The 10818-nt window shown below is 38.3% G+C and overlaps 1 long non-coding RNA gene across 1 annotated transcript in view; it reads right to left on the reverse strand.

Moving 5' to 3' along the window:
• Positions 1-3340, reverse strand: part of LOC146806139 (uncharacterized) — a 79902-nt gene extending 76562 nt beyond the window's left edge. Inside the window, exon 1 of the long non-coding RNA XR_014967982.1 lies at positions 1968-3340. This is a non-coding gene — a long non-coding RNA (uncharacterized LOC146806139). The remainder of the gene's footprint in view (positions 1-1967) is intronic.
• Between the last annotated feature and the right edge of the window lie 7478 nt (positions 3341-10818).

A 10818-nucleotide genomic window follows, 5' to 3' on the forward strand; every position in this document is an offset into this window, starting at 1 on the left:
GAAAAATACAGAATAGTTTAACAAGTATAATGAACTATTGTCTTTCTCTGCATTTCTGCCTTTCAAATGTAAGACAGTGTGTAAAAATTAAGACATTTTGATAAATGCCCTTTAAATCACATGCTAGTATAGGTACCCACACAATCAGAGGTGTGCAAATAACTACAGATTCTAAACTTCATATCTTGTTTCCATTTTGGAAACACATAGGTTTCCTTGATACTTGTTTTCACTCTTTGCATTTCACCATATGGATTGCTGTATACACAGTATCTAATGAAAAACCATTGCAAGGTGCAGCTCAGTTTTTTGCCTCCGGGTATCTTGGTGAACCTACAAGCCAATATATTCCTGCAAATAGAAGGATTCAGTATATTTCTTTAACAAATCTGCCATAGTTAGAAGAAGTTACAGTTGAAAATGTAGCACAAATGGCTGTTTTTTTCAACTCAATTTCAATATTTCTGTTTTCAACTAGTTACTTTCAATAGGAAAAACTTGAACGATCTAGACAAATGACCACTTGCTTAATTCAGAACTCTGTTCACATTATAGAAATGTATAGCTTTCTGCAATCCATTGTTGATTTTATGCCCCTTTCTAACACTAACTGAAAGGAGGTTGAAAACACAAGAAATAGAAAAAATGGGGTCTGTACCATTAAAATGACAAGACTGCCTTGAAAAATGTTGTTTTCTGATAAACGTCTGCTTGTTTCTGAAAGCTGGGAAGATGGTGATTTTAGCACAATAAAACCTTCATTGATACCATTTTCAGGGAAAAAACAAACACTTTCTTTTGCAGCACTCTACCCCAAAAACTTCTTGGTTCCCTCCAGGGGAATTCACAAACCCGCTGTACTGTTAGAATCCCCAGGATGTTGCTAACAGGACACAAATGTGGCATGGACATATCTATGTGGGGCATAAGGGTGAACTACCCCAACTAGCCTACAAAAAGTCTACACATTGGAGGAAAAGGTCTGGGAGTGAAGGGATTAAGCCCCCGTCATGTACTGCTTCTTATATAATGATAACATAATATTTTAGCGTGAGTGTCGGATAATCTGAAGGATACACTCCCCCAGTTTCACTGACCTAGCTATGCCCCTGGCGGTAGGATTTGTAGGTGAGTGGAGCTGGATGTAGCAATGAAAAAACAAAACATTTGCCCTCCAGAGATGGCATAAACATGAATTTCTGCCCAATTCTATCCAAAGGAGGGGTAGAAGGCATAAGTAAGTAATGGGGAGGAAAAGAAAAAAAAACTATTGAATAATACAGGAAGCCTTCCAACAGCTGCTTGGAGTTTAGTGTGTTTCTCTATGAATACTAGGACTGGGGAAGTCATGATAATGTCCTTGCATAAAGTTAGAGCAAAATATCCCACCTGTAGTAAAGCCCACTCTGCTTGAGCTGTAGAGGCATAATCACCAGTATATCACACTAGAAACATGCTGTCATGTTCTGTTTTTTAGCAAAGGAACAAACATCACTGGAGTCATATAGACTCTACAACTAATGTAAAATGTGGATATATGGTAATTGAAAGGAATTTTGCATTAGTGCCATTTAGGTACAGAGCAAGTCCTTCTTAGTTTAGTTCAGCATTCACTAATAGTAATTAATTGCTCCTGCAAAATTAATGAAATGCAGTTAAAAATTCATGAACAATGGACTTGACCTGTTTCTGTGCCTTTTTTCCATGTGTTGTCACATCAAACATTTGGGAGCAAACACATTACACTCACCAACCTGAAATGTTGATTGTGCCTAGGTGTTTTTGTACTAATGATATTTTGTTTGTGACAATTACTCAGTAAGATTATTCCATGGATAGCAGTGATTCAAGAAAATAATAAACCACAAATGAAACCTCATGATTAAATATAGAAATGTAATACAGGCAAATTCAGAGTCAACTTATTGCAAGTGCTAACAGGGAAAATAATGGAAATCTATCCTTACCTTCGAGACATCCTATGATACAAGAGACAGTGAGGAGAAAGTGATGTTATCAACATTTATTAATGAAAAGTTAGTACATCAGTACATAAAGCCCCCATCAATAGAACTGTGCATCTTGAGTATTGTTGGCACTTTAAAGCCATGTAGGAAGGACCACTTTCCAATCTTTACCTCACTATTTATGCAGAACCATTGCAATTAAGTAGCAACAAATGAAAATTAAACTTACATGAAATCAGCATTGACAAATGTATAATTCACATCATGGTAAATAAGATAGATCATGTTACTAAAAATGTGAATATATTGTCAAAAAGCAGTTGTTAGAATCCGGGGTCTCTGGTTGGCGCAGGTATGCATTTGCGACAAGTAGGGACTATTTTCATCTAAGTCAGGGCGTAGGATTACCTCTTTAAAAATAACCCCTGCTCACCCTCTAGGTAACGTGGCGCGAGCAGTCAGGCTAGATTTCCAGCTTCCAGATTACTGTATGACAATAGTTTTTCTTTCTGTGTGATAATGCCACACTTTGCTTATTACTTATTTTACAATGTTGCATATTTTTGACTTATTTGTCAAGTTACTTTTCTTAGCAAGGATCATGGCTAGCCACAGGATGACCTCTCTGCAGATTGTTGGTATGCTTTTCAAGTCTTCCTATGACCATGATTTTGATACTGACTCTGCTTCTGAGGCAGAAGAAGCAGGCCAGTATTCTGACCACGAATTTTCAATCCAAGAGGAATCTTGTAATGATGAAGCCAGTCTCAGTGCAGGGAATGTGCCTCTGTAAGAGGAGGATACAGATGTTAGGCTGAAGGCTTCCCATTGGAGGAACTGAACTTTGGGTTGTCCCAAACATGGTGCAGCCTGCGTTTCCTGCCTTTAGTGGTGTAGCAGGGTGTACAGTGGATACAGAAAACTTTTTGCCTATACATTTCTTTCAGTCCTTTATCGATGATGCATTTTTGAATGCGGTTGTTGACCAGACTAATATTTGCTGAGTAGTGTTTGTGGGACAACAGTGCCAGACTTAAGCCCCACTCTAGAGCTACCTGGAGAACTTCCACAATCTGCATGTGTTGAAGAGGTTTGTGGGTTTTACATTTTGTGATGGTCCTGATAAGGAAGCCATCACTGTCTTCATATTGGTCTACTAGTCCCTTGATGGCAACAGCTATATTTCCTGAAACCATGAGTCGTAATTGATATTTGCTTCATTAGATGTTGCATTTTGTTGATAATGCTTTAGTGCTGCCACATGATCACCCTGATTGTGACCAATTTTTGAAGATTTCTAGGTTTCTAGTTTTAAAATATGTACAGGTTTGCTAGGTTGCCCTAGATGCCAGCTGAGCTAGGTAAAAAAATCCACACATTGCAAAAAAGGGACAGTTTTCATTGGAAAAATATATTGTGTGTGTGCTGTGTTTTGGGCCATTTCCTGTTGCGGGCACTAGGCCTACCCACACAAGTGAGGTTCCATGTTATCAGTAGACGTAGAAAAATACAGAATAGTTTAACAAGTATAATTAACTATTGTCTTTCTCTGCATTTCTGCCTTTCAAATGTAAGACAGTGTGTAAAAATGAAGACATTTTGAAAAATGCCCATTAAATCACATGCTAGTATAGGTACCCACACAATCAGAGGTGTGCAAATAACTACAGATTCCAAACTTCATATCTTGTTCCCATTTTGGAAACACATAGGTTTCCTTGATACTTGTTTTCACTCTTTGCATTTCACCATATGGATTGCTGTATACACAGTATCTAATGAAAAACCATTGCAAAGTGCAGCTCAGTTTTTTGCCTCCGGGTATCTTGGTGAACCTACAAGCCAATATATTCCTGCAAATAGAAGGATTCAGTATATTTCTTTAACAAATCTGCCATAGTTAGAAGAAGTTACAGTTGAAAATGTTGCACAAATGGCTGTTTTTTTCAACTCAATTTCAATATTTCTATTTTCAACTAGTTACTTTCAATAGGAAAAACTTGAACGATCTAGACAAATGACCACTTGCTTAATTCAGAACTCTGTTCACATTTTAGAAATGTATAGCTTTCTGCAATCCATTGTTGATTTTATGCCCATTTCTAACACTAACTGAAAGGAGGTTGAAAACACAAGAAATAGAAAAAATGGGGTCTGTACCATTAAAATGACAAGACTGCCTTGAAAAATGTTGTTTTCTGATAAACGTCTGCTTGTTCTTGAAAGCTGGGAAGATGGTGATTTTAGCACAATAAAACCTTCATTGATACCATTTTCAGGGAAAAAACAAACACTTTCTTTTGCAGCACTCTTCCCCAAAAACGTCTTGGTTCCCTCCAGGGGAATTCACAAACCCGCTGTACTGTTAGAATCCCCAGGATGTTGCTAACAGGACACAAATGTGGCATGGACATATCTATATGGGGCATAAGGGTGAACTACCCCAACTAGCCTACAAAAAGACTACACATTGGAGGAAAAGGTCTGGGAGTGAAGAGATTAAGCCCCCCTCATGTACTGCTTCTTATATAATGATAACATAATATTATAGCGTGAGTGTCGGATAATCTGAAGGTTACACTCCCCCAGTTTTACTGACCTAGCTATGCCCCTGGCGGTAGGATTTGTAGGTGAGTGGAGCTGGATGTAGCAATGAAAAAACAAAACATTTGCCCTCCAGAGATGGCACAAACATGAATTTCTGCCCAATTCTATCCAAAGGAGGGGTAGAAGGCATAAGTAAGTAAGTAATGGGGAGGAAAAGAAAAAAAACTATCGAATAATACAGGAAGCCTTCCAACAGCTGCTTGGAGTTTAGTGTGTTTCTCTATGAATACTAGGACTGGGGAAGTCATGATAATGTCCTTGCATAAAGTTAGAGAAAAATATCCCACCTGTAGTAAAGCCCACTCTGCTTGAGCTGTAGAGGCATAATCACCAGTAAATCACACGAGAAACATGCTGTCATGTTCTGTTTTTTAGCAAAGGAACAAACATCACTGGCGTCATATAGACTCTGCAACTAATGTAAAATGTGGATATGTGGTAATTGAAAGGAATTTTGCATTAGTGCCATTTAGGTACAGAGCAAGTCCTTCTTAGTTTAGTTCAGCATTCACTAATAGTAATTAATTGCTCCAGCAAAATTAATGAAATGCAGTTAAAAATTCATGAACAATGGACTTGACCTGTTTCTGTGCCTTTTTTCCATGTGTTGTCACATCAAATATTTGGGAGCAAACACATTACACTCACCAACCTGAAATTTTGATTGTGCCTAGGTGTTTTTGTACTAATGATATTTTGTTTGTGACAATTACTCAGTAAGATTATTCCATGGATAGCAGTGTTTCAAGAAAATAATACATCACAAATGAAACCTCATGATTAAATATAGAAATGTAATACAGGCAAATTCAGAGTCAACTTATTGCAAGTGCAAACAGGGCAAATAATGGAAATCTATCCTTACCTTCGAGACATCCTATGATACAAGAGACAGTGACGAGAAAGTGATGTTATCAACATTTATTAATGAAAAGTTAGTACATCAGTACATAAAGCCCCCATCAATAGAACTGTGCATCTTGAGTATTGTTGGCACTTTAAAGCCATGTAGGAAGGACCACTTTCCAATCTTTACCTCACTATTTATGCAGAACCATTGCAATTAAGTAGCAACAAATGAAAATTAAACTTACATGAAATCAGCATTGACAAATGTATAATTCACATCATGGTCAATAAGATAGATCCTGTTTCTAAAAATGTGAATATATTGTCAAAAAGCAGTTGTTAGAATCCGGGGTCTCTGGTTGGCGCAGGTATGCATTTGCGACAAGCAGGGACCCTTTTCATCTAAGTCAGGGCGTAGGATTACCTCTTTAAAAATAACCCCTGCTCACCCTCTAGGTAACGTGGCGCGAGCAGTCAGGCTAGATTTCCAGCTTCCAGATTACTGTATGACAATAGCTTGTCTTTCTGTGTGATAATGCCACACTTTGCTTATTACTTATTTTACAATGTTGCATATTTTCGACTTATTTGTCAAGTTACTTTTCTTAGGAAGAATCATGGCTAGCCACAGGATGACCTCTCTGCAGATTGTTGGTATGCTTTTCAAGTCTTCCTATGACCATGATTTTGATACTGACTCTGCATCTGAGGCAGAAGAAGCAGGCCAGTATTCTGACCACGAATTTTCAATGCAAGAGGAATCTTGTAATGATGAAGCCAGTCTCAGTGCAGGGAATGTGCCTCTGTAAGAGGAGGATACAGATGTTAGGCTGAAGGCTTCCCATTGGAGGAACTGAACTTTGGGTTGTCCCAAACATGGTGCAGCCTGCGTTTCCTGCCTTTAGTGGTGTAGCAGGGTGTACAGTGGATACAGAAAACTTTTTGCCTATACATTTCTTTCAGTCCTTTATCGATGATGCATTTTTGAATGCGGTTGTTGACCAGACTAATATTTGCTGAGTAGTGTTTGTGGGACAACAGTGCCAGACTTAAGCCCCACTCTAGAGCTACCTGGAGAACTTCCACAATCTGCATGAGTTGAAGAGGTTTGTGGGTTTTACATTTTGTGATGCTCCTGATAAGGAAGCCATCACTGTCTTCATATTGGTCTACTAGTCCCTTGATGGCAACAGCTATATTTCCTGAAACCATGAGTCGTAATTGATATTTGCTTCATTAGATGCTGCATTTTGTTGATAATGCTTTAGTGCTGCCACATGATCACCCTGATTGTGACCATTTTTTGAAGATTTCTAGGTTTCTAGTTTTAAAATATGTACAGGTTTGCTAGGTTGCCCTAGATGCCAGCTGAGCTAGGTCAAAAAATCCACACATTGCAAAAAAGGGACAGTTTTCATTGGAAAAATATTTTGTGTGTGTGCTGTGTTTTGGGCCATTTCCTGTTGCGGGCACTAGGCCTACCCACACAAGTGAGGTACCATGTTATCAGTAGACGTAGAAAAATACAGAATAGTTTAACAAGTATAATTAACTATTGTCTTTCTCTGCATTTCTGCCTTTCAAATGTAAGACAGTGTGTAAAAATGAAGACATTTTGAAAAATGCCCATTAAATCAAATGCAAGTATAGGTACCCAAACAATCAGAGGTGTGCAAATAACTACAGATTCTAAACTTCATATCTTGTTCCCATTTTGGAAACACATAGGTTTCCTTGATACTTGTTTTCACTCTTTGCATTTCACCATATGGATTGATGTATACACAGTATCTAATGAAAAACCATTGCAAGGTGCAGCTCAGTTTTTTGCCTCCGGGTATCTTGGTGAACCTACAAGCCAATATATTCCTGCAAATAGAAGGATTCAGTATATTTCTTTAACAAATCTGCCATAGTTAGAAGAAGTTACAGTTGAAAATGTAGCACAAATGGCTGTTTTTTTCAACTCAATTTCAATATTTCTGTTTTCAACTAGTTACTTTCAATAGGAAAAACTTGAACGATCTAGACAAATGACCACTTGCTTATTTCAGAACTCTGTTCACATTTTAGAAATGTATAGCTTTCTGCAATCCATTGTTGATTGTATGCCCATTTCTAACACTAACTAAAAGGAGGTTGAAAACACAAGAAATAGAAAAAATGGGGTCTGTACCATTAAAATGACAAGACTGCCTTGAAAAATGTTGTTTTCTGATAGACGTCTGCTTGTTCCTGAAAGCTGGGAAGATGGTGATTTTAGCACAATAAAACCTTCATTGATACCATTTTCAGGGAAAAAACAAACACTTTCTTTTGCAGCACTCTTCCCCAAAAACTTCTTGGTTCCCTCCAGGGGAATTCAAAAACCCGCTGTACTGTTAGAATCCCCAGGATGTTGCTAACAGGACACAAATATGGCATGGACATATCTATATGGGGCATAAGGGTGAACTACCCCAACTAGCCTACAAAAAGGCTACACATTGGAGGAAAAGGTCTGGGAGTGAAGGGATTAAGCCCCCCTCACGTACTGCTTCTTATATAATGATAACATAATATTATAGTGTGAGTGTCGGATAATCTGAAGGTTACACTCCCCCAGTTTTACTGACCTAGCTATGCCCCTGGCGGTAGGATTTGTTGGTGAGTGGAGCTGGATGTAGCAATGAAAAAACAAAACATTTGCCCTCCAGAGATGGCATAAACATGAATTTCTGCCCAATTCTATCCAAAGGAGAGGTAGAAGGCATAAGTAAGTAAGTAATGGGGAGGAAAAGAAAAAAAAACTATCGAATAATACAGGAAGCCTTCCAACAGCTGCTTGGAGTTTAGTGTGTTTCTCTATGAATACTAGGACTGGGGAAGTCATGATAATGTCCTTGCATAAAGTTAGAGCAAAATATCCCACCTGTAGTAAAGCCCACTCTGCTTGAGCTGTAGAGGCATAATCACCAGTATATCACTCTAGAAACATGCTGTCATGTTCTGTTTTTTAGCAAAGGATCAAACATCACTGGAGTTATATAGACTCTGCAACTAATGTAACATGTGGATATATGGTAATTGAAAGGAATTTTGCATTAGTGCCATTTAGGTACAGAGCAAGTCCTTCTTAGTTTAGTTCAGCATTCACTAATAGTAATTAATTGCTCCTGCAAAATTAATGAAATGCAGTTAAAAATTCATGAACAATGGACTTGACCTGTTTATGTGCCTTTTTTCCATGTGTTGTCACATCAAAAATTTGGGAGCAAACACATTACACTCACCAACCTGAAATTTTGATTGTGCCTAGGGGTTTTTGTACTAATGATATTTTGTTGGTGACAATTACTCACTAAGATTATTGCATGGAAAGCAGTGTTTCAAGAAAATAATAAATCACAAATGAAACCTCGTGATTAAAAAATAGCAATGTAATACAGACAAATTCAGAGTCAACTTATTGCAAGTGCAAACAGGGGAAATAATGGAAATCTATCCTTACCTTCGAGACATCCTAAGATACAAGAGACAGTGAGGAGAAAGTGATGTTATCAACATTTATTAATGAAAAGTTAGTACATCAGTACATAAAGCCCCCATCAATAGAACTGTGCATCTTGAGTATTGTTGGCACTTTAAAGCCATGTAGGAGGGACCACTTTCCAATCTTTACCTCACTATTTATGCAGAACCATTGAAATTAAGTAGCAACAAATGAAAATTAAACTTACATGAAATTAGCATTGACAAATGTATAATTCACATCATGGTCAATAAGATAGATCCTGTTTCTAAAAATGTGAATATATTGTCAAAAAGCAGTTGTCAGAATCCGGGGTCTCTGGTTGGCACAGGTATGCACTTAGCAGGAGTCACTCCACTTGGGGGCATTTTTTTATATTTGCCCCCCCCCCCCCGAATGGGTAGATCACCATTTTAGGCCGATATGCCCTTTGTGGGGGTGGAAGTCAAGTATATACCAGGGAATTATGTTTTGAAGGGGAACAACCCCCTGGGTAAGCCTCACTCCCTTGGTGGCCCAAATTTATTTGAATGCTGACCTACAATGTCTGCCCTCTGGGGTGTGATTGTGCCCCCTCAAGAGATTTGTGAGTGGATTGAGCATCAGGGTGGGTGGTAACACTTGGGTCACCTGGTAATAAGGTTGTGTATGTGGTGGGAGATCTGCTTCTGGTATAAGGTTTACTTCCATCTGGCTGTGTCATGCCTCTTTTCAGGGGAATATCAGTGTATTTTGATAATTTGTTATCATTTTCATTCGTATTTTAAGTTTCTTTTTTATTTTAGAGCCAGTTGTTTCCTTTGTCTTGTTGGTGAATCTTGTTTACGGGTGCAGCTTTGGCAGATCTGCAGTTTGTGGAATTGTGTTTGGTAAGCACAAACATTTGTAATCTTTTCACCTAATGTGCATCCTTCACCTAGTTGTATAATTCTTTTGTTAGCTTTTTGTATCATTGTCTATCAAAGTAACATATTGATTTGTGGATATTATATACTGCCTTGTGTGCAATGTTGTTTTTCTTTCTTTCTGGTGCTTGCTGTGTCTGTGCAGAGTAAGGGCATTTGATCCTTTGTGCTGGTGTCTCTGGCGAGTGGGTTGTATTGTTTTAGAATAAACAGGTCTTTGTGTGCTTTGTATTAATTGTCTTTTCCTTTTAAATGTTACTGTATGACAATAGTTTTTCTTTCTGTGTGATAATGCCACACTTTGCTTATTACTTATTTTACAATGTTGCATATTTTTGACTTATTTGTCAAGTTACTTTTCTTAGCAAGGATCATGGCTAGCCACAGGATGGCCTCTCTGCAGATTGTTGGTATGCTTTTCAAGTCTTCCTATGACCATGATTTTGATACTGACTCTGCATCTGAGGCAGAAGAAGCAGGCCAGTATTCTGACCACGAATTTTCAATCCAAGAGGAATCTTGTAATGATGAAGCCAATCTCAGTGCAGGGAATGTGCCTCTGTAAGAGGAGTATACAGATGTTAGGCTGAAGGCTTCCCATTGGAGGAACTGAACTTTGGGTTGTCCCAAACATGGTGCAGCCTGCGTTTCCTGCCTTTAGTGGTGTAGCTGGGTGTACAGTGGATACAGAAAACTTTTTGCCTATACATTTCTTTCAGTCCTTTATCGATGATGCATTTTTGAATGCGGTTGTTGACCAGACTAATATTTGCTGAGTAGTGTTTGTGGGACAACAGTGCCAGACTTAAGCCCCACTCTAGAGATACCTGGAGAACTTCCACAATCTGCATGAGTTGAAGAGGTTTATGGGTTTTACATTTTGTGATGGTCCTGATAAGGAAGCCATCACTGTCTTCATATTGGTCTACTAGTCCCTTGATGGCAACAGCTATATTTCCTGAAACCATGAGTCGTAATT

The sequence above is a fragment of the Triturus cristatus genome, chromosome 8 (assembly GCF_964204655.1).
Source record: "Triturus cristatus chromosome 8, aTriCri1.1, whole genome shotgun sequence".
NCBI lineage: Eukaryota > Metazoa > Chordata > Amphibia > Caudata > Salamandridae > Triturus > Triturus cristatus.